The sequence below is a fragment of the Mixophyes fleayi genome, chromosome 8, assembly GCF_038048845.1.
Source record: "Mixophyes fleayi isolate aMixFle1 chromosome 8, aMixFle1.hap1, whole genome shotgun sequence".
Taxonomy (NCBI): Eukaryota; Metazoa; Chordata; class Amphibia; order Anura; family Limnodynastidae; genus Mixophyes; species Mixophyes fleayi.
Genome location: NC_134409.1, coordinates 99,296,026 through 99,317,237, shown reverse-complemented (window position 1 = coordinate 99,317,237; position 21,212 = coordinate 99,296,026). Strand labels below are relative to the sequence as shown.

At 42.3% G+C, this 21,212-nt stretch overlaps 1 protein-coding gene across 1 annotated transcript in view; it reads right to left on the bottom strand.

Annotated features, from left to right (window-relative positions):
* LOC142100257 (uncharacterized) overlaps nucleotides 1-21,212 on the bottom strand; it is a 160,559-nt gene that overhangs the window by 19,827 nt on the left and 119,520 nt on the right. The window lies entirely within an intron of this gene.

The following is a 21,212-nucleotide window of genomic DNA, read 5'->3' as shown; positions in this document are numbered from 1 at the left end:
TAATTTTTAGCACTCCTCAGTGCTTTTGGGGTGTCCTCCCTAATTGTGCATTAATATTTCTGGCTACCAAATAATTTTTAGCACTCCTCTGTGTTTTTGGGGTGTCTCCCATAATTGTGCATTAATATTTCTGGCTGTCAAAAGTCATATCTGTCAGCAGTATCTATTAAATAATTTTTAGCACTCCTCAGTGCTTTTGGGGTGTCCTCCCTAATTGTGCATTAATATTTCTGGCTGTCAAAAGTCATATCTGTCAGCAGTATCTACTAAATAATTTTTAGCACTCCTCAGTGCTTTTGGGGTGTCCTCCCTAATTGTGCATTAATATTTCTGGCTGTCGAAAGTCATATCTCTCAGCAGTATCTACTAAATAATTTTTAGCACTCCTCAGTGCTTTTGGGGTGTCCTCCCTAATTGTGCATTAATATTTCTGGCTACCAAATAATTTTTAGCACTCCTCTGTGTTTTTGGGGTGTCTCCCATAATTGTGCATTAATATTTCTGGCTGTCAAAAGTCATACCTGTCAGCAGTATCTACTAAATAATTTTTAGCACTCCTCAGTGCTTTTGGGGTGTCCTCCCTATTTGTGCATTAATATTTCTGGCTGTCAAAAGTCATATCTGTCAGCAGTATCTACTAAATAATTTTTAGCACTCCTCAGTGCTTTTGGGGTGTCCTCCCTAATTGTGCATTAATATTTCTGGCTGTCAAAAGTCATATCTGTCAGCAGTATCTACTAAATAATTTTTAGCACTCCTCAGTGCTTTTGGGGTGTCCTTCCTAATTGTGCATTAATATTTCTGGCTGTCAAAAGTCATATCTGTCAGCAGTATCTACTAAATAATTTTTAGCACTCCTCAGTGCTTTTGGGGTGTCCTCCCTAATTGTGCATTAATATTTCTGGCTACCAAATAATTTTTAGCACTCCTCTATGTTTTTGGGGTGTCTCCCATAATTGTGCATAAATATTTCTGGCTGTCGAAAGTCATATCTCTCAGCAGTATCTACTAAATAATTTTTAGCACTCCTCAGTGCTTTTGGGGTGTCCTCCCTAATTGTGCATTAATATTTCTGGCTACCAAATAATTTTTAGCACTCCTCTGTGTTTTTGGGGTGTCTCCCATAATTGTGCATTAATATTTCTGGCTGTCAAAAGTCATACCTGTCAGCAGTATCTACCAAATAATTTTTAGCACTCCCCAGTGCTTTGCGCTCAGAATGGATTCAAAGCAGTCCACATATGATCAGAATGAGCAACCAGGTACTGTCACCAGTTCTGATGTTAGTGTTCCCAGTACGTCATCTGGCCAAGGCGATGTCAAACAACAGAGTGTTTCCAAATTAGTGCAAAAAAACAAAAAAAAATTTACTGTATTGAAGCGAAAAAGAAGTGTAACTGAGCAAAAGTTAAGTGACAATAAAAAAAAATTGCAAGCATGCCATTCTACACATGCAGTGGCAAAGAGAGAATGAAGCCTTCACCTTTGGCTATTAGTGGCAGATCCCAAAAAGTTACCCAGCCTACAATTGGTGCACAACTACTGTTACGCGTCAAAGCCGAGCTGCAAGATAACAGTAAGGCATTAGAGGAGAATGTTTGCTCTGATTCACAAATGACAACAATCCCTGTAGAGAGTCCATTCAACAGTGGGATGTCTAATCGTGAGCATTCTGCTGATGTGTGCCTTAATAGCCCGAGTGTAGTCGGTGATACCCAAATTGAGGATGCCACTTTGGAATTAGAAGAGGATGAGGGGGAGATTTGTGTAGGCGACGAGGGCGCTAATGATGATGTTGATGATTATGATGCAGACAGATACCAAATTGCCTTTCTCAATTTCTATTTATATTCTAGATTATATAACGGCTGAATAGTTTTCTATTTTACTCTTAGTGGAGAGAGGATCTGATGCAGACAGATACCAAACTGCCTTTGTCCATTTCAATTTTTATTGTACAGTCTATAACGACTGAATTTATTAGTATTTTATACAAGTGGAGGGGGGCCTAGAGAGACAGAAACCAAACTGGCTTTCTCCATGTCAATTAATATTGTGCAGTCTATAATGGCTGAATTTTTTTTTTTTTAAAAAAAGTGGAGGGGATCCTATAGAGACAGAAAGCAAACTGTCTTTTTTCATTTCTTTATATATTTAAGTATAAGTGTAGGGTGTAATATCCAAAGACGATGGCTGCATTGCCAATATGCATAGATGGAGAGGAAGACAATCTGTTTTGTGTGTAGAATAAATGAAGGCCTACCAACAAAGAATTAAACTGTTTTTTTGGATGATTTATTACCTCAACAATTAGATTACTTATCTCTAAAACAGTTGGAGCACTAAATTGTGTTATTTTAGGCACAAAAACATGGATTTTCCAACAAAATAGCAAAACAAAACCAAACAAAACCAAGACCAAAACCAAAACACGCAATGGCGGTTTTGCAAAACCAAAACCAAAACCAAAACACGACAGTAATCCAGATCCAAAACCGAATCCAAAACCAAAACATGGGGGTCAGTGACCATCTCTAACTCAAACGAGCATAAAAACAAAGCAGAGAAATCGACTGGACGCTGAAGACTGTATCCAAATTGCTCTGACATGAAAATGTCCCAATATTGATGCTCTCGTATCAAAAATGAAGCAACATCATTTCTCTAAAACCTGAAGTTTTGAAGTTGAAGCTTTTAAAGACATTTTTAATAGATTCGATAAAATTTTGAATTCCAATAATTAATAATATATGATTTCCTTCCTTTCAAATCAAGGGGGTAATGTTGGCGTATCTAAATATATTTGGGGGTAAAACGTAAAAAAGTTCCCTGACCCCTGCTCTAGCCCCTACCATACAATACCAATTCTGGCCTATTATAGCAGGGGGTAGGGTCAGGAAGACACGATTAGCCCCACCCACGTCACCAATGAAGTGGGGAGGATTCGCGAGGTTGCCCTGCCATCCCAGGAGTCCGGGAGAGCTCCATAAAATTCATGAGTCTTCCGGACATTCCAGGAGAGTAGGCAACTATGGTATTATGTGGGTATTATGTGGGAGGAATGAAGAGTTGATACAAACACAGGCAATGGCCCACAGCTCATATTAAATATATCAGCTATGAGGAGGAGCTGCTGCAAATCCTCCCATGGGATACAATTGAGGGCACAAATGTGCAGGACACTAACAGACCTCCATAACAGCAACAGGCTGGTAAATATAGCTATGAATTTACCCATAAATGTGTTTAAAGCTTTTTTGTTTTTTTAAAAAATCAGATTGCATGATAAATGTGGACAAGTCAATGCAAACAGGCTACCACATGAAAGTATGTGAATAGTAGGTTCGGGTTACAGAGGATTAATAACAGGTGACACTTAGGCAGTCTAACAAATGTATAGTTTATTTGATGTAAAGACTATAACATAAAGAAGTAATATAATGCAAAGCGTAATATGATACAGAGAGAAGATAAAATACGAAGTATAAATATAAGAAATACTTAACTGGTGCCAATACATTGTTCCAGTAGATATGTTTAATCACAGATTATCCTAGGGCTAGATCTTTCTCACAGCCTCTGATGGCATGTTATCTCGAGAGCTAGGATGAACAAACTGGTACAACTAAACAGGGTACTTGGCATTTCTGCAGTGATCCAAGCTGAAGCAGGGTTATGTCGCAATTACTTTGCTTTGATTGACCAGGACCTTGAAATCATTTGCATATAAGGTATAGACTTTCTATTGGTATAATACTGATAAGAAGTTCACATATGAGCAGTAGGCACAAGGATACCACCCTAGCTGAGACGTATCTGGTATGTGTCCTTGATTATATAAGCTTTGCAAAATCACTGGTTATATAAGCATTTAAAGTAATACGCACATGAAAGTACAAACAACAAAATGGGGTTTCAGCAGTCATTTTGTTAGACCTGCCACACTGGTCAAAACACAAAATTCCTTCTAAATATCCTTATCAAAATATGTAATTAAAATTCTGGGGTACATAAATAAAATTATAAATTTAACATGAAAGCTAACTCCCCTGTGTTATTTCATTTGTTATCTTAATCCGGAATTAATCTTGGGTGACACCATGGCTGCATGCGCTGTCCATCATCTTGTTTTTCATAAAAATACTTATAGCATGATTTTTGGGGATTCCTCCACTTGGTCGATAGATAGCGCCACTAATTCCGCAGCACTGTGTAGAGCATATTTGCCATTCACATCAGTCCCTGCCCCATTGAAACTTAAAATCCAAATTCCCAAACACATACTGATTAATTTTGTCAGCAGCCAATTATTTTACCAGTATGTTTTTTGGAATATGAGAGGAAACCAGAGCACCCAAGGGAAACCAACGTAAAATACAAACTCCACAAAGATAAGGTCCTGGTCGGCAATTGATCGCATGACCCCAGCGCTGTGAGGCAGAAGTGCTAACCACAGAGGTACTGTGCTGTCCTAAAGGCTCCTAATAATGGAACCTGGTGTCATCTGTACATATAGTTTTCCAGTGCCTACAGGGATAACTTACCCATCACAGCACACAGGATCAACCAGATCCCTAAGATCCCGTACTCCTTATCCTGCATGGGGACAGGATATAGTGTGCCCCCTTTGCTGTTGCTCCTCTTTTGCTCCAGCTATAATATGGGTATGGCATCCATGACCAGAAAGTCCCCTGTATACACAGGTGTATAGCACAAGTTGTGTGTGGAGTGGACACTGGTGGTGGTGCAGTGCAAAGTCATAATAGATATCGTCGGGTGCCAGATCATCTCATAAAATGAAATTAACATTTTTATTGACACCTCTCTTGAACAATAAGATCAACAGTTGCAATGAATCACAATACACAAATGCTAAACTACTCCAGCAGATATCATAACTGTTACTCTCACATGTTCTCGAAATGCCTCTAGCACATTACTTCAGCAGATGTTAACACTATTAAATACTTCCTGGAGATGTTAACACTATTAAATACTATTTACTACTATTAAATACCTCCTCTCTCCACCTACACTGTGCTTAATTAATACATCTGCCAATAATAACACAATTGCATACCCGATGTCGCTGGGTGCAGTAGTTCCACACATTCTGACTTTGTACTCACTCTCATATACCAAACAATAGATACAATGGATGCACTTATCCCCATAACTAGGGTTTTTCTCCTATTCAACATTCCGCTATCCATCGATTATCCTTGTCTTGGTATATACCACCCTGTTCACAGTGACCCTCTTACTTACAGTCCCTCTGTTACTGTCCACATTGACCATTCCATTATCCAGGGATCCTTGTGTAATTGGGAACCACACTGCTAATGTGCATATAAATTAGAGATGGGCGGGCTCGGTTCCCCGAGAACCAAACCCACCCGAACTTTGGGTATCCGAGTACTGAGCCGAGTAGGCTCGGTACTCTCCCGCCCGCTCAGAATCCAAATCGATCAATAGCTTTAATACTTTTTAAAATGTAGCCCCTCAAACACCATGTCCCCCTTTTCACAGATTTAACATGGTTGGATGCTGTTTATTAGACTCAACCTTATCATTAAAACTATATATATATATATATATATATATATATATATAGATATATATATACCAAAAGTGCATACAAATATATTTATGTCAGCCTGCAAAGGTTTTGACAAATAATCAGGGTCCCATGCACACAGCGTTTAAACACCAGGGTCCCACGCACACTGAGTTTAAACACCAGGGTCCCACTTACATAGAGCTAAGACATCAGTTACAGGCCATGCAAGAGAAATACAAAGATTTAGAGAAAGCAAGTTTCGTACAGCAAACTGACACACAGAAAGAGAAAAATTGACAGTCATAGGCACTAAGGATATTTGTACCCATCATGTTAGACAGGTGCGGGCGCACTCAAGTCTCAGCACTGGTAAGGGGTCACCAGTACTAGAGATGGGCGGGCTCGGTTCCCCGAGAACCGAACCCACCCGAACTTTGGGTATCCGAGTACTGAGCCGAGTAGCAAGGCGATGTCAAAACTACACAGTGTTTCGAAATCAGTCCAAAAAACACACACCAAAAAAAAATTAACTGTGTTGAAACGAAAAAGAAGTGTAACAGAGGAAAAGTTAAGTGGCGATAAAAAAAAAATTGCCAACATGCGATTCTACGCAGTGGCAAAGAGAGAATGAGGCCTTCGCCTTTCTCTATTAGTGGCAGATCCAAAAATATTACCGAGCCTACAAGTGGTGCACAACTACTGTTATGCGTCAAAGCCGAGCTGCAAGATAACAGTAAGGCATTAGAGGATAACGTATGCTCTGATTCACAAATGACACCAATCCCTGTGGAGAGTCTATCCAACAGTGGTATGTCTAATCGTGAGCATTCTGTTAGTGTACCCATAAAGAAGGGCCCTTTCAGCAGTTATGCTGATGTGTACCTGAACAGCCCGAGTGTAGCCGGTGACACACAAATTGAGGATGCCACTTTGGAAATAGAAGAGGATGAGGGGGCGATTTGTGGAGGTGACGAGGGCGGGGGATGAGGATGTTGATGATTATGATGCAGACAGATACCAAATTTCCTTTCTCAATTTCTATTTATATTCTAGATTATATAATGGCTGAATAGTTTTCTATTTTACTCCTAGTGGAGGGGGGATCTGATGCAGACAGATACCAAACTGTCTTCGTCCATTTCTTTGTATATTCGAATTTCTAGTTCTACAGTCTATGCAGGCTGCTTTTTTTTCTATTTTACTACAAGTGGATGGGGGGGGGGGGGGTGGGGTGATCTGATGCAGACAGATACCAGACTGTCTTTGTCCATTTCTCTGTATATTCGAATTTCTAGTTCTACAGTCTGTGCAGGCTGCTTTTTTTATATTCAACTACAAGTGGAGGGTGGGGGGGCATAGAAAGCCACCAAACTACCGTGGTCCATTTAATTTTGCTTTCTAATTCCACAGTCTGTGCAGGCTGCTTTTTTTATATTCAACTACAAGTGGAGGGTGTAATATACACCCAAAGACGATGGCTACATTGCCAATAATCAAAGATGGAGGAGGTAGACAACCAGGTTTGTCTGTATAATTTGCAGACAAGTGTTCAAATTAAGGACGGCCTACCAGGGATTAAACAGTTTTTTTCATAATTTATTAGCTTTAGAATTACCTCACTTATCTAAGAAATTGGTGGAGCACTAAATTAGGTTATTTTAGACCAAAATTTTTTATTTTTTTCAAAAATAGCAAAACAAAACCAAAACCAAAACACGCAAGGGCGTAGGTAATCCAGTTCCAAAACCAAAACACGGGGGGGGGTCAGTGACCAAATCTAATATAAATGGACTTCAGTATATTACTAAGGTAGAATTTTCTCACATCTCAGTAACTTTGGGCTCTGCCTGTCCAAAAGTCATTATATTTTTAACCACTGGGCTCTCTCTCTTTCTCACCATGGGGACTCTTTCCCTCATTGGTAGCAATGCTGTCTAGTTGCAGTGACCCCCCCTCATGGTATGAGGGCACTTTCCAAGGGGGTAATATACAAGGGGTTCTCTCCCATTCCCTGTGGATTACCACCACACATACTCACCCTTTCTAGGGTCTCTGTCAGGCCAATCCATGCCTCTTATCAAGGTATTCTCCTCCAAAGATTCTCTTTGTTCTTCAGGCCCTTGCTTGTTGCGAACCCTCCCCCTCTTGTCCACATTTTAGACTCATGGCAGCCTCCATACACAAATTTGCATTGGTGCCTCTTTTTATTACAGACTCTGGTCCTCCACATGTCCTCTCTTTACCTTGAACTAGCCACCCATGTCACCACATCGGACCACCTCTCTGATGACACGACCGCATGCTTCGCCAGAGCCCTCCATGCTCTAACAAGCACTCGGCTCCCCTTCTACATTGTCCCTACAGTGATCTCATCTGCAATCACCAGGGAGTGGGGCCACACAGTAAATCCAACATACGTAAATCTGAAAATTATTAACTTTAGATTCACTATTTTCATTAGCCATATTAAATTTCATTTCACAAAATAAGGGTGTATGTGTGCATTTGCATACCTTCCAACTGTCCCCATTTTGAGAGGGCAGTCCTAATTAGTGAACCTTGAATGGAGCGGAATTGCTCAAATATGTTCAGAGTTTTGTCACAAAGTGGGAATTTGGGGAGGATGTGGAGAAATTTGGGCTGAGTGGCACAGGACTTATTTTATCCCAACTCTACATGTCTCAGTGTTGGACAGTGTGGCATTTGATAACTGTCATACTACTCCATACTAAGGCATTTTAGAGTTACTAACCCTTCTCCCATGATGCATCTCTATACAGTGCAAGAACTGTGCAAGACCAGTTCATTCTGAAGTGACAAAATGTGAGGCTTTTGCATTTCAGCTTGGTATGGAAAACAAAAATGTTGGGCCTGAATCATTAAGGAAAGTAAGGCAAATGAAGGAGTACATGTTCTCTGGAACAAACCATGTTACAATACAAGGGGTGCAAATTAGTTTTTTATTTTACACATAAGTTAAATACTGGCTGTTTTTTCATGTAGCACACAAATTTTTGATAGCTTTATTTTTACACTGAAATTTAAAGTTGATCTATGACGTGCCTTATACTAACTATACATCTGTCCCCACATTTTAAAATGACCTCCCCCTCCAATGCAACTTGGTTTTACCCAGGTAGAAAGTTACTCCTTTTTTATGCTTTGCTCTCCTTAATGACTCAGGCCTGTTATGTTTAATCAACTTGTAAAGTTACATACTGTGAAAATTTCCTGAAACCTGCAGCACCCTTGGTCTTTGCCAAAGTGGTGCTGAATGTAATGATAAGATGAATAGTTTATTATAGTGAACAGTTTTGTAGCCACCAGCATCATTATAAGGATGTCCTCCAATGCCCATGCGCCACAGAAAAGCTCAGAATTCATTTTTCCACTGTCACATATATGTCACGATTAGGGTTTCCTAAAAAATTGGGAAATAAAATGGTAAGTAGAAATACTGAATGTAACACCCTGTGGTTAAAGTGGTTCTGTATTAAATAGTCATAGCAGCACTACTATACTGCTTGTATAATTTACCACTTGGTGATGAATTGTCACAATCAAATGTGTGACCAATGCAGAAGCCACAATGAGTGAGCTTTTTATGTAGACCTCAGTGCATTTTGGTCACCAGAAAAATAGCTGCCAATTGTATAACCCAGTCAGTAATAGAGACACACTTTAAGATGCAATTTAATTGACCGAAAACTGGTGTTCTGGCTAAATTTTATCAAGGAACTTTCCTTCAGCAGAATGAAGAAACAAGTTCAATTTATGTATTACTCAACACCATTGTTAACATCTGCCCAGGAGACACAGGAGTACTTTAGTGATAGAGACATATTTCTGCATACTGGATGCTATTCTCTGTTCTATGTGTATGTGTGTGTCTTTCTCATGTGTGTAGCTACATTTACTATGTCGCCACTTCTATTAAAGTCCGATTTTGGTAACACTGTATGTTAATTTGAGGTTTCCAATGTGGTTTCAAAATGAAAGAAATTGCAGCATGTGAGTTTTGCATTTAAATTGAAGGTAAAGTACTGGACACTTCAATTAATTAAGGGACATGTTCTATATTTGCAGGCCAAATCAGATGGTGTTATGTAAAATCAGATACAGGTGTTCCTGATCTATCTAACTATTGGAGATTCTAAAACCGGAAGTCTGAGAAGCAGGTCCAGCTTCCAGGGATGGCCACACTTTTAAGGAGGAATGTATATAGGGGCAGGGTACATTATTGCGACAGAAAAAATGTTGGCATTTAACCCTGCTGACATGAAAATATCGGCAGGCTAAATGCTGACACTTCTATTATGCTGACAGGTTGACTTGTGATTGGCGGCATGCACAATGTCAACAATGAAAATGTCGACATTAAAAGTCCAATGTCAGCAGGTCCACTGGCTATACCACTGGCTATACCACTGGCTATACCACCTTATCAGCCTGCATTGGTCTTTTAATGTTGGCATTGTCATTGTCAACATTGTCAACCGGTCAGCATGATAGTACTATCAGCATTTATCCTGCTGACATTTTCATGTTGACAGGTTAAGTCGCAATTATGACCGCCCCTGTTATATAGATAGCCCCTAGTAACTTTAGGGATTAGTAGCCACACAAGTGGTTAGTGTATTTGTTACGAGCCACGGCGGCGATGGCTCATCTGCTGCTTAGAAAGAGCATTCGGCAGTTGTCCTGACAGCAGGGACATCACTTCTGCCCCCTTATCCCAGCTGTCACCAGGGCAACAGCCGGGAAGCTCTGTAGTACAACGCTGCGACCCAGCTGGGCGCGTGTGCATTAGCCCCACAGCAATTACAATCACCTGTGACTGATTAGGTTGGGCTGATGCCCTGACATTTTGATTGGTGACTGGCACTATTTATGGCAGGAAGAGCTTAGCCTCCCTGCCGATTATAGCTTCTGTTCCCACATTTGCTAACCTGCTCCATATTTACTGTGGATACTCTGCCCGATACTGACTGATATCTGTTGTGACCTTAGCTTGTTTTGGACCCTGCTTTTTTTGCTGCTCCTGACCTCTGCCTGACTCTTGGATTCTCCTTGCTTGCAAACTGCCCTGACCTTTGGCCTGTCCCTGTTATTTCTGTTTGCTACGGACCTATGTTCCTTGGACTATTCCTACTAGAGATGCTCACTGACCCCCATGTTTTGGATTTGGTTTTGGTTTTGGATCTGGATTACTGTCGTGTTTTGGTTTTGCCAAACCGCCCTTGCGTGTTTTGGTTTTGGTTTTATTTGGTTTTGTTTTGCAATTTTGTTTAAAAATCAATGTTTTTTGCATAAAATAACCAAATTTAGTGCTCCACCTGTTTCTTGGATAAGTAATGTAATTGTAAAACTAATAAATTATGAAAAAAACAGTTTAATTCCTGGTAGGCCATCATTAATTCTACACACAAACCAGATTGTCTTCCTCTCCATCTATGCATATTGGCAATGCAGCCATCGTCTTTGGGTGTATATTACACTTATAGTTAAATAACAAAAGAAATGGACAAAGGCAGTTTGGTTTCTATCTCTCTAGGCCCCCCTCCACTTATAAAAAATACTAAAAAATTCAGCTGTTATAGACTGTACAATATAGATTGAAATGGACAAAGGCAGTTTGGTTTCTGTCTCTATAGGCTCCCCTCCACTTGTAGAAAATAGTAAAACATTCAGTCATTATAGACTGTACAATATAAATAGAAATGGACAAAGGCAGTTTAGTTTTTGTCTCTATAGGCCCCCCTCCACTTGTAGAAAATACTAAAAAATTCAGCCATTGTAGACTGTATAATATTAATTGAAATGGACAATGCCAGTTTGGGGTCAGTCTGTGTATGACACCCTACCCTTATTGGGAAATTGCCAAAACAGCAGCCTTTCAAGACGATACGTGATATAGAAATGCCTCAAGTCCCTTTCCTCTTTGTAAGTAACCTTCTACGGCTATCACTGACTAAGTTCCCGGCTGTGCTGAATACTCGTTCAGAGTACACACTGGAGGGTAGGCAGCTTAGGTATTGCAAAGCAAGTTTGTACATGGGTTTCTAAATGGCCTACTTTTCTTCCCAGTAAGGAAAGGGACTGTCTGACATTTCCATATCAATTACCTCTTGAAAATAATCCTCCACCATCCTTTGCATGTTAATACTCGTATTGGATGGAGTTATGGGCAAGGTCACACATTTTTTTGAAAAATCCTTCAAACCAGCCCAGATGTTAAACTGTTCTGGTCTGCCCCCTGCGTCTTCCCTGCTTCTTTTTGGAAAATTTAATTTTTTACGAGCAGCAGCTTCTTGAGAAAGTGAAGGAGGACACGTCGTCAAGCCAAGGCCCAGTTCAGCGGAAAACTTGCTGAGCAATAGCTCCTTGCAAAAGTTCACATCTCGTTCATTTTGAAGCAAAGACTCAATGTAGGTCTTAAACCTTGGATCAAGCACAGTGGCCAAAACGTATTGATCCAAGTTCAAGATCTTAATAACTCGAGGATCATTGTGAAGCGAATTAAGTACTTGATCTACAAGGCCAACATACTTTGCGGAATTGCTTGCTTTCATGTCCTCCTTCAGTTTCTCAAGCTGCTTTTCCAATAGTCTAATTAAGCTCAAGCTAGCAGAGTCTGCACTCGCTTCACACGTCACAACTTCAAATGGTTTCAGCACCTTGCACAGCACTGAAAGGATTCCTCACTGTGCAAGAGTGAAATACATCCCCCTCCTTTCCCAATGTCATGGCTTGTGCAATACGCTTGGATGGCTTTGCGCTGTTCCTCCATCCTCTGAAGCATGTACAGGGTGGAATTCCACCTAGTTAACACCTCTTGCTTAAGTTGGTGGCAGGGCAAGTTAAACTGTTCTTGGAGCTGCTGCAATCTCCTACATGCTGTGGCAGAATGCCTGAAATGGCCTGAAATTTTACAGAACACTGAAAACATCTCCTGCACCTCACGGTTTTTCTTAGAAAAAAGTACAAGGGAGCATAATGAGGTCTATGGAAAATGCAGTTGCTATAGACGAAGACCTCTACAATCTGTTTTAGGAGTTTATGTCAGTGCCAATAGCCATAACATTATAACCAGCCCTAAAATATGAAGGATTCTGCCTGAAGGATTCAATTCAAACCAGTTCTAGTCCTGCTCAGGTCCTAGCCAGACAGATTCAGACCAATTCCCAAATGTTCCAGGACCTCTCACTCCGCTTATCCGCTCAGGAGGAAGCATATAAGTCCTCGCAAGCTACCCTGGCACCCGCAGTTGAGCCTAAGCTTAATTTACCAGACCAATTCTCTGGGAACCGAGCTCCATTCTGCAACTTCAAGGAGAGATGTATGCTTTATTTTCATTTAAGACTCCACTGATAGCGAGTGGAACAACTTTGCACTCCATAGTCAATTTTGCTTCGGCTTGTCCGAGCAGATCAAGAACTCCCTGGTGCAATATCCCTCGCCAACATCCTTGGAGAGTTTTATGCAGTTGTTGATTAAGATTTGTTATATGCGTATGTATGGTAAAAGACCAATTACTGTTGCTGCCACGTGTAGTGGATGCGTACGCCCTTTCACGCCGTAGCGTGCTCTTGTACGTAGATGCGTACCGTGCGCATCTTTTAAGACAAAGACAACCAAGTTTGCTAGACTTTAATTGAAATGACTTTATCCAATTTGCTGACTTCGACAGCTCCACCCTTTGATAGTGTAATAAACTATCACCCAATCACCGTTTCAAGTTCAGGATTATACAATACTTCTTCACAGACCATGATCTCGGTATCTGGTACCACCCTTTCAATCTCTTTCTCAGTGTTACTCCTATGAGACCGTTTTCCACACTTCAACACAGTAAGAACACATTTGACAACTAAACCGATTGCTAAGATGACACCCAGTATAAGGAGAAGGAGCTTACCTACGCTAGCAACCATTTCCTGTACCCACTCCCTCAGACCGGAGAACCATTTCACAGGGTTCAACCACGAGAACCAACCCGCCACCTTTTACCCGACCTCATATAACGAAGAATTGTGACTCTTTCGAAATTCCCATTTCAGCTGCAGAATTTCATCCATCTTCCGGTCTATAACCTCTTTAGGGTCATCAGTATTATTAGTAATGTACGTGCAACATTTGACACCGAACTGGGTGGCCAGTGTCACACAGTACCCACCAGTAATAGAGGTGAGATAATTTAGTACCAGTCTATGTTGCACCAACTCCTTCTTGTACGCTTGTAGCTCCCTTCCAGTATACCTGAAAGTGTCATCATACATCTCGGTGATATTATCTATTAATTTGGCTAGGTCTTGGATATATTTAAAGTTTAATGTTCCCCGAGCGGTCCTGGTGAGATCTAGAGCAACCATAACTTGGAAACCAGCAGTTTCACTAATCAATTTTGTAGCTATGGGTTCCTCACCAGGAATCATATTTCTCTTGCCACGGTGTTCATACTGTGTGTGTATGTATGGTGGTGATGTAGTCTTGTGAATATCAACCATTTCTTCATGAGTAATAGTCATGATTTCAGGAACCAGTTTAGCTAGGAAACACAAGCCCTTGGAACTCGGAGTTACCCAGGAATAAGCTTTTCTTCCACAAACAAAATACACATCCTCAGGGAGAACATAAGGAACAGTATGCCCATGAATTATATCACACAGAGTTTTGATAAAACTACCCATGCCTAGTGTCTCCATCTGCTCTAGACACGTGTCGGCATTAATGACATTTTCACATTTATCTGTAGAGACTTTTCCAATGGATACCTTCTTATGTTTGGTTATACGCCCTAACTTGTGACTTCCATCAACATTCCTGCCTAGTAGTGACCTTGTGAGTCTTCCTCTAAAATGAGTGTGGCGAGCCATTGTCTGATCTGATAGGTCAGCCTCCCAATTCTCCAGGCGCTTTGCATGAGATATGTTTAGGCACAGCAAAGATCTGCCTATGAAGTATTGTCGAAGCGTCAGACTAGGGGACCTAGTGTTATTGTACCTCCCTTCTATGGGCCTCCCACCCCTTAATTCGAGTACTTCGGATATGTTTAGAGGGAATGGCACTAGTCCTATGTTATGCTGCCCTTGAGGCACGTGAGAGCACTCCCAACACTCGGTTTGGTTTAGCAACTTACCCACCAGGGAGTGATAATCCTCCAAAGGATGCCCGCCTATATTCAGAGTACTGGGGGTTTGGCATCGTTGGATGCATCACTCTTCCACTAGGGAGTCGCAGAACTTGCAGATACAATACTCATCAGACAATAGCCCCTCACACTGCCTCCGAGTTCCTGAGCTAGCAGACCTTTTCATAACCCCTGGACCAAGTTTGATAATGGGCTGTTCAGAGTATCCTATTAACTTTTCTTCGGCCTCCATTTCATCCGTATCACTCCCAGAACTCTCCTCCGTCCTCCATCCTCCTTCACAAAAATAGAATGTCCTAGAAAAAGTAAAAACAAGGAAAATCCTGGAACAAAAGAAAAACAAAAACCGCCACTCCATCGCTGGAAAGATAGTTCTGAGGCAACGTCTCTGGTTCAGGTGTCTCAACTGCAGGCTTTAGGTCTCCCGGAACAGGCTCACAAGTGACAGCTCTATGTCGTCGGTCTGAGTTTTGTCTTGCACTTTCTCCAGATTATGGACTCTCCTGCAGTGGGTGGAATGGACCCAAGTGTCTCTCTCTGCAACCTTCAGTGATGTAGTACTGGTCAGCAGCACTTGGTACGGGCCTTCCCAACGGTCTGTTAAACAACCTGAACGTAAGAAATTGCGGATCATAACATAGTCTCCAGGTTCAACATCATGACAGTTCGTCTCTGGCATACCAGGTGACAGCATTTTTAGTTTTTGTTGTTGTTGTTTGAGCTGTCTACTCATTCTTATAAGATATTGTACAGTCACTTCATTATTACACTTTAAGTCGTCTTGTGGACTCACGATCAAATTAGGTTGTCGTCCGAACAGTATCTCAAAGGGGGACAGATTAAGAGGAGGTCTAGGAGTGGTTCGAATGCTATGGAGGACCAACGGCAAAGCCTCAGGCCATGCCAACCCAGTTTCAGCCATTATCTTACCCAGTTTGTTCTTTATAGTACCGTTTACTCTCTCCACCTTACCACTGGCTTGATCGGTAAGGGGTGTGAAGTCTGCTACTGATTCCCATGAGTTTACACATATTTTGGAAGATATCACCAGTAAAATGGGTACCCCTATCACTTTCAATGATTCTAGGGATACCGAACCTACACACAAAGTCTTGTACAATTTTCTTTGCAGTGAACACAGCAGTATTAGTGGCTGCCGGATATGCTTCTACCCAACCGGAAAACACATCAATACACACTAACACATACTTTAGATTTCTGCACAGTGGTAATTGGATATAGTCAATTTGTATTACCTGAAAAGGTCCGTCTGTAGGAGGGATGTGGGATGGCTCAGTTGGAATAGTTTTCCCAACATTTTTCCTCAAACAAGTAAGACATGACATTGCTTTCTTACCAGCTTGAGAGGAAAATCCGGGAGCACACCAGTATGCTCTCACCAGTTTGCACATACCTTCTTTACCCAGGTGAGTCATGCCGTGTGCTGCTTCAGCCAGGCTTGGATAGTATGTTCGGGGAGCTACAGGCTTACCTTATCCATCCCTCCAGAGTCCTGAGGACTCTTGACCACATCCCTTCGCCTTCCAGACCGCCTTTTCCTGCAGGGAACACAAATCTTGCATTTCAATTAATTTCTGCATGTCTAATGTCTGAAAAACCATCATAGTCTCGGTCGATACAGTTATAGGTTGCCCTGCTGCCCATTTAGCAGCTTTGTCTGCCCTGTTGTTGCCCAATGACACTGGGTCTTCTTCAAAGGTATGGGCTTTGCACTTTATGACGGCTACTGTTCTGGGTAACTGTATCGCTGTCAGAAGTCCTTTTATGTGTTGTGAGTGTGCTACTGGTGTACCTGCTGCTGTCGTAAAGTTTCTAAGACGCCAAAGGGCCCCAAAATCGTGCACTACCCGAAGGCGTACCTAGAGTCAGTATATATACATGCTGATTTACCCTCTGCCAATTCACACGCTCTCCTTAGTGCTACCAGTTCAGCCACCTGGGCTGAGTGAGGTGGACCAAGGGGTTCAGCTTCTACCACATCCTGGTCGTCTATGACAGCGTAACCAGTACATAGCTCTCCTGTCTCTGTCTGTCTATGGCAACTTCCGTCTGTATAAAACGTAAAATCTACATTTTCTAAGGGGGTGTCACGTATGTCGGGCCTTGCAGTAAAGGTCTGATTCAGGTGTTCCATACAGTCATGCGTGTCAGTATTCTTGCCTAACTCATCATCAACCAGGGTCTCCTCACCTCCCACCCTTTGTGTCTCTAGAGACACATACGGAAGGTATGTAGCTGGATTTAAGGTGCTACATCGTTTGATGGTGATGTTTGAGGGTGCCATCAGGGCTAGTTCCCACTTTGTGAATCTAGCTGAAGAAACATGTCTGGTTTGGGCTGAATTTAACAGAGCTGATACAGCATGGGGTGTATAGATGGTTGAATTATGTCCTAATACTACATCCTCGCTCTTACTTACTAGAAGGGCCGTTGCTGCTACACTTCTGAGACATGTTGGGAGTGATCTTGCAACATTGTCTAATTGTGCACTGTAGTATGCTACCGGTCTGCTAGCGTCACCATGTTTCTGTGCGAGGACACCTGCTGCACAGCCATCAGCTTCTGTACAAAATAGCTCAAAAGGCTTTTCATAATCAGGTATTCCCAATGCAGGTGCTCTTGTCAGACTATCTTTAAGATTAAAGAACGCTTGCTCTGACTCTTCTGTGTGTACAACACGTTCTGGTTTTGAGGAAGAGACTAGCTCCTGCAATGGTAATGCCAGAATAGAAAAACCTGGGATCCAGGACCTACAATATCCACACATCCCCAAGAAAGTACGAATCTGCTTCTGGCTCTGCGGCAGGGTCATGTGTTGTATGGCCTCAATTCTGTCGGTTGTCAGGTGTCTTAGCCCCTTAGTAAGGCAGTGTCCTAAGTATTTGACCTTAGTCTGACATGGCTGTAATTTATCCTTTGCCACCTTGTGCCCTGTTTGTGAAAGATGAAGCAACAACAGTTTAGTATCATGTAAACATGACATAAAAGAATCAGAGCACAACAAATCGTCCACATATTGAATTAGAACAGACCCATTGTGGGGTTGAAAGGATTGCAAACAGTCATGTAAGGCTTGGGAGAAAATACTGGGGCTGTCAATGAACCCCTGGGGTAGTCTGGTCCATGTGTATTGCACTCCCCTGTAGGAAAATGCAAAAAGGTATTGGCAGTCAGGGTGAAGAGGGACTGAAAAGAAAGCAGAACATAGATCAATGACAGTAAAATGACTGGCAGACGGTGGAATCTGCATGAGGATGACAGCTGGATTCGGCACTACGGGGAATTGGCTCTCAACAACTTTGTTAATTCCCCTTAAATCCTGGACTAATCTATAGCCCCTCCCCCCACTCTTCTTCACAGGGAAAATGGGACTATTTGCTGTACTGGCTGTACGGATTAAAATCCCTTGTTGTATCAGCCTCTCAATAACAGGATATACCCCTAGTTCCACTTCCGGTTTTAATGGATACTGTGGGATTTTTGGAGCTATCCTACCACTTTTTAGATTGACCATGACAGGGGCTACGTTTGCCATCAGTCCAGTGTCCTGTCCATCTCTGGTCCATAGGGAACCTGGTATTTCCAGCAACATCCCCTTTACTTGAGATGGACTTTGTTCTATAACAGGAGAGTGTAACATTAACGTTTGAGGGGTGTCCAATATGTCCTGTACCTCATGTGCAACCTTCTCGGGTATATCTAGGAACACACCATCTGAAGTACAGTATATGACACATCCCATTTTACATAACAAGTCTCTCCCTAGCAAGTTAGTAGGAGCCGCTGCAGCTAAGAGAAACGAATGCTTAGTATGCAGAGGGCCGATAGTAACTTCAGCGGGTTTAGTTAGAGGATAATGTAACACTTTTCCCGTTACCCCCATAGCTGGAATAGTTTTACTGGTCACCTGTAGATTGAAAGGAGAGGTTATCACAGATCGGGCCGCCCCTGTATCTACAAGAAAAGTTTGTTTCCTACCAGCTATGTCAACTATCATTGTTGGTTCTTCACTCTGAATCTCAGTTAACCTCACTGGCTGTAGACTACAGGTATGACCTGACCCCTAGCGCTGACTATTGATTTCCCGCGCAGCATTTGCTGCCGTAGTATGCGCGGGTAGATGTGAGTCTTCTAGTCTATGTGAATCCCTCCTTGGAGGATATCTATGTGACCCACCCCTATGTGTATTGAGTCTTTCCTTTTTACAATCTCTCATGTAATGTCCTTCCTCGTTACAGTTGAAACACCTGATCACTTTAGGTTTCCTGTTATATGGGTTGTATGCTGGTGGTCGTGTATGCACCCCTTCTAGAGCCTGTATACTTACCGTCATTAACCTATCACTTTTCTCCTCCCTTTTTCTAAAAAGGTTCTTGTCATGCTCCACAGCAGACTCCCTAAGAGAGTCTACCGTGACGCCTCTCCAATTAGGTAATGTGGTTTGTTCTCTCGTCTTTAAATTTTCTCTAAGGCCGTCCATCAGTACTCCTACAGCTACCTCTCTGTGATGTGGATCCTCACTTATGTTGGATATCCCAGTAAACCGTGCGATCACTGTTATAGCTCTAGCAAAGTAATCTGAGGCAGTTTCACTATCCTTTTGTTTAATGGTGAAAATCCTACTCCAATTTACTACTACTGGAAAACAGATGGCTAAGTGTTTGACAATTTGTTCTATATTCCGTTGGTTAATCTCATCAGTCAAGGTGTCATCTTCCTCCAACAAACAATCTTCAATAAATTTTTGTATGTTAGTATTGGGAGGAAGACACGCCCTCAACACTACACGCCAATCCTTACTGGTTGGTTCGTGAGCATTCCCTAAGTCTTTAACAAATTTCTGACATTTAGCTAGCTCCTTTCTAGGGTCTGGGAATTCAGTCATAATGGAACATAATTCAGATCTAGTCCAGGGACAATGCATTGTAACATTTCTTAAAGAAACTACACCATCCTTATCCGGTTTCCTATTGGGAACCGATATTGTGCGGACCGGGAACGCACCCTCTGGTACACTGACTTCAGGGGACACTACAGGATTTACTGGTCCTAGATTTAGAACGCTTTCACTCCTAGTGATCATGCCACTCTCACCTATCTCAGCCATTTTCTCATACTTGCGCTGAGCCTCTAGTACACTAACAGCATGGGCAATGGCCGAAATCACAGTGGGTTCATCTTCATTTTCAGATACACTTGATTGAAACTGGCTTAAAACAGGGTACAACTTAGCAATTTTTCTATTTTCAGTTTTAACAACGGCTGTACTTACCCCTCCCGCCACATAAGGTGGCGGGAGGGCGCTTGCGCTGAGTTCGCCACGCTTCTCAATGGTTACATCCGCCTTGCGCGCGCTTTTCGTCACGCCTACTTCCGGTTTGCATTCGCTGCTCTGCCACGTGTTACCTTCCATTTTCCACAATTTTAAACAATCATTATGTCTATTTCTCTTTTTTGTTGACTTGATCAACCATACTTTATCTTAACAGTATTTAGTACCTCTGCATTAAAACTTCCTATTGTTGGGAAAGGCCTATCACAAGCTTTGGTCATCTCGACCCACGTGTCACAATACACAGTTGCGTATGCACCATATTTCTTACACATGATGTCACTCACCAGCCTGTGAGTGCTTCTTCCCGTGTATTTAGGAACCGTGGCCGTCCACCATCCTGAGGGTCTGCGCATGCGCAGCCCTTTCAAACCTTCAGTACCTGTCCCTTTAGTTAATTGGCTGATCAGGCAACACTCCCTATTTAAAGCACCTGAGTTCCATACCTCGTGGCCTGATCTAGGAGTCTCATTCCCCATGAGCCTCTGTGTTTCCTCGTGTATTCAGCGCTGCTGATTCCTGTGGTTTCCAGACCACTTCAACTCTCCTGTGGTTTCCAGACCACTTCAACTCTCCTGTGTTTCATCGTGACTGTTTAGCTGATTCCTATCCGCTGCCTCCGTGCACTATAGTCTTCAGCTCACTTCAACTCTCCTGTGTTTCATCGTGACTGTTTAGCTGATTCCTATCCGCTGCCTCCGTGCACTACAGTCTTCAGCTCACTTCAACTCTCCTGTGTTTCATCGTGACTGTTTAGCTGATTCCTATCCGCTGCCTCCGTGCACTACAGTCTTCAGCTCACCTCAACTCTCCTGTGTTTCCTCGAGGCTGCACCAGCTGATTCCTATCCGCTGCTCTCCGTGCTCAACAGTTCCAGCTCAGCTCTACTCTCCCGTGTTTCATCGTGACTGCACCTGCTGATTTCTACCCGCTACCTTCGTGTACCTGCAGAGTCCTGCTGGCTGCTACTCCTCAGTTCTACTCGTGTCTGCAGCAGCTGATCCGCTCTCCGTGCTTCTCAGTGTTCCTGCCGGTGTCTACTCGCCAGTCTGCATCGGATCTACGCCTCGCTGCTTTCATCTCGTCTAGACCATCGCCACTCTTCAGAGTTCTCCAGGAGTCCAGTTCTACATACTACTGCTTCCTGA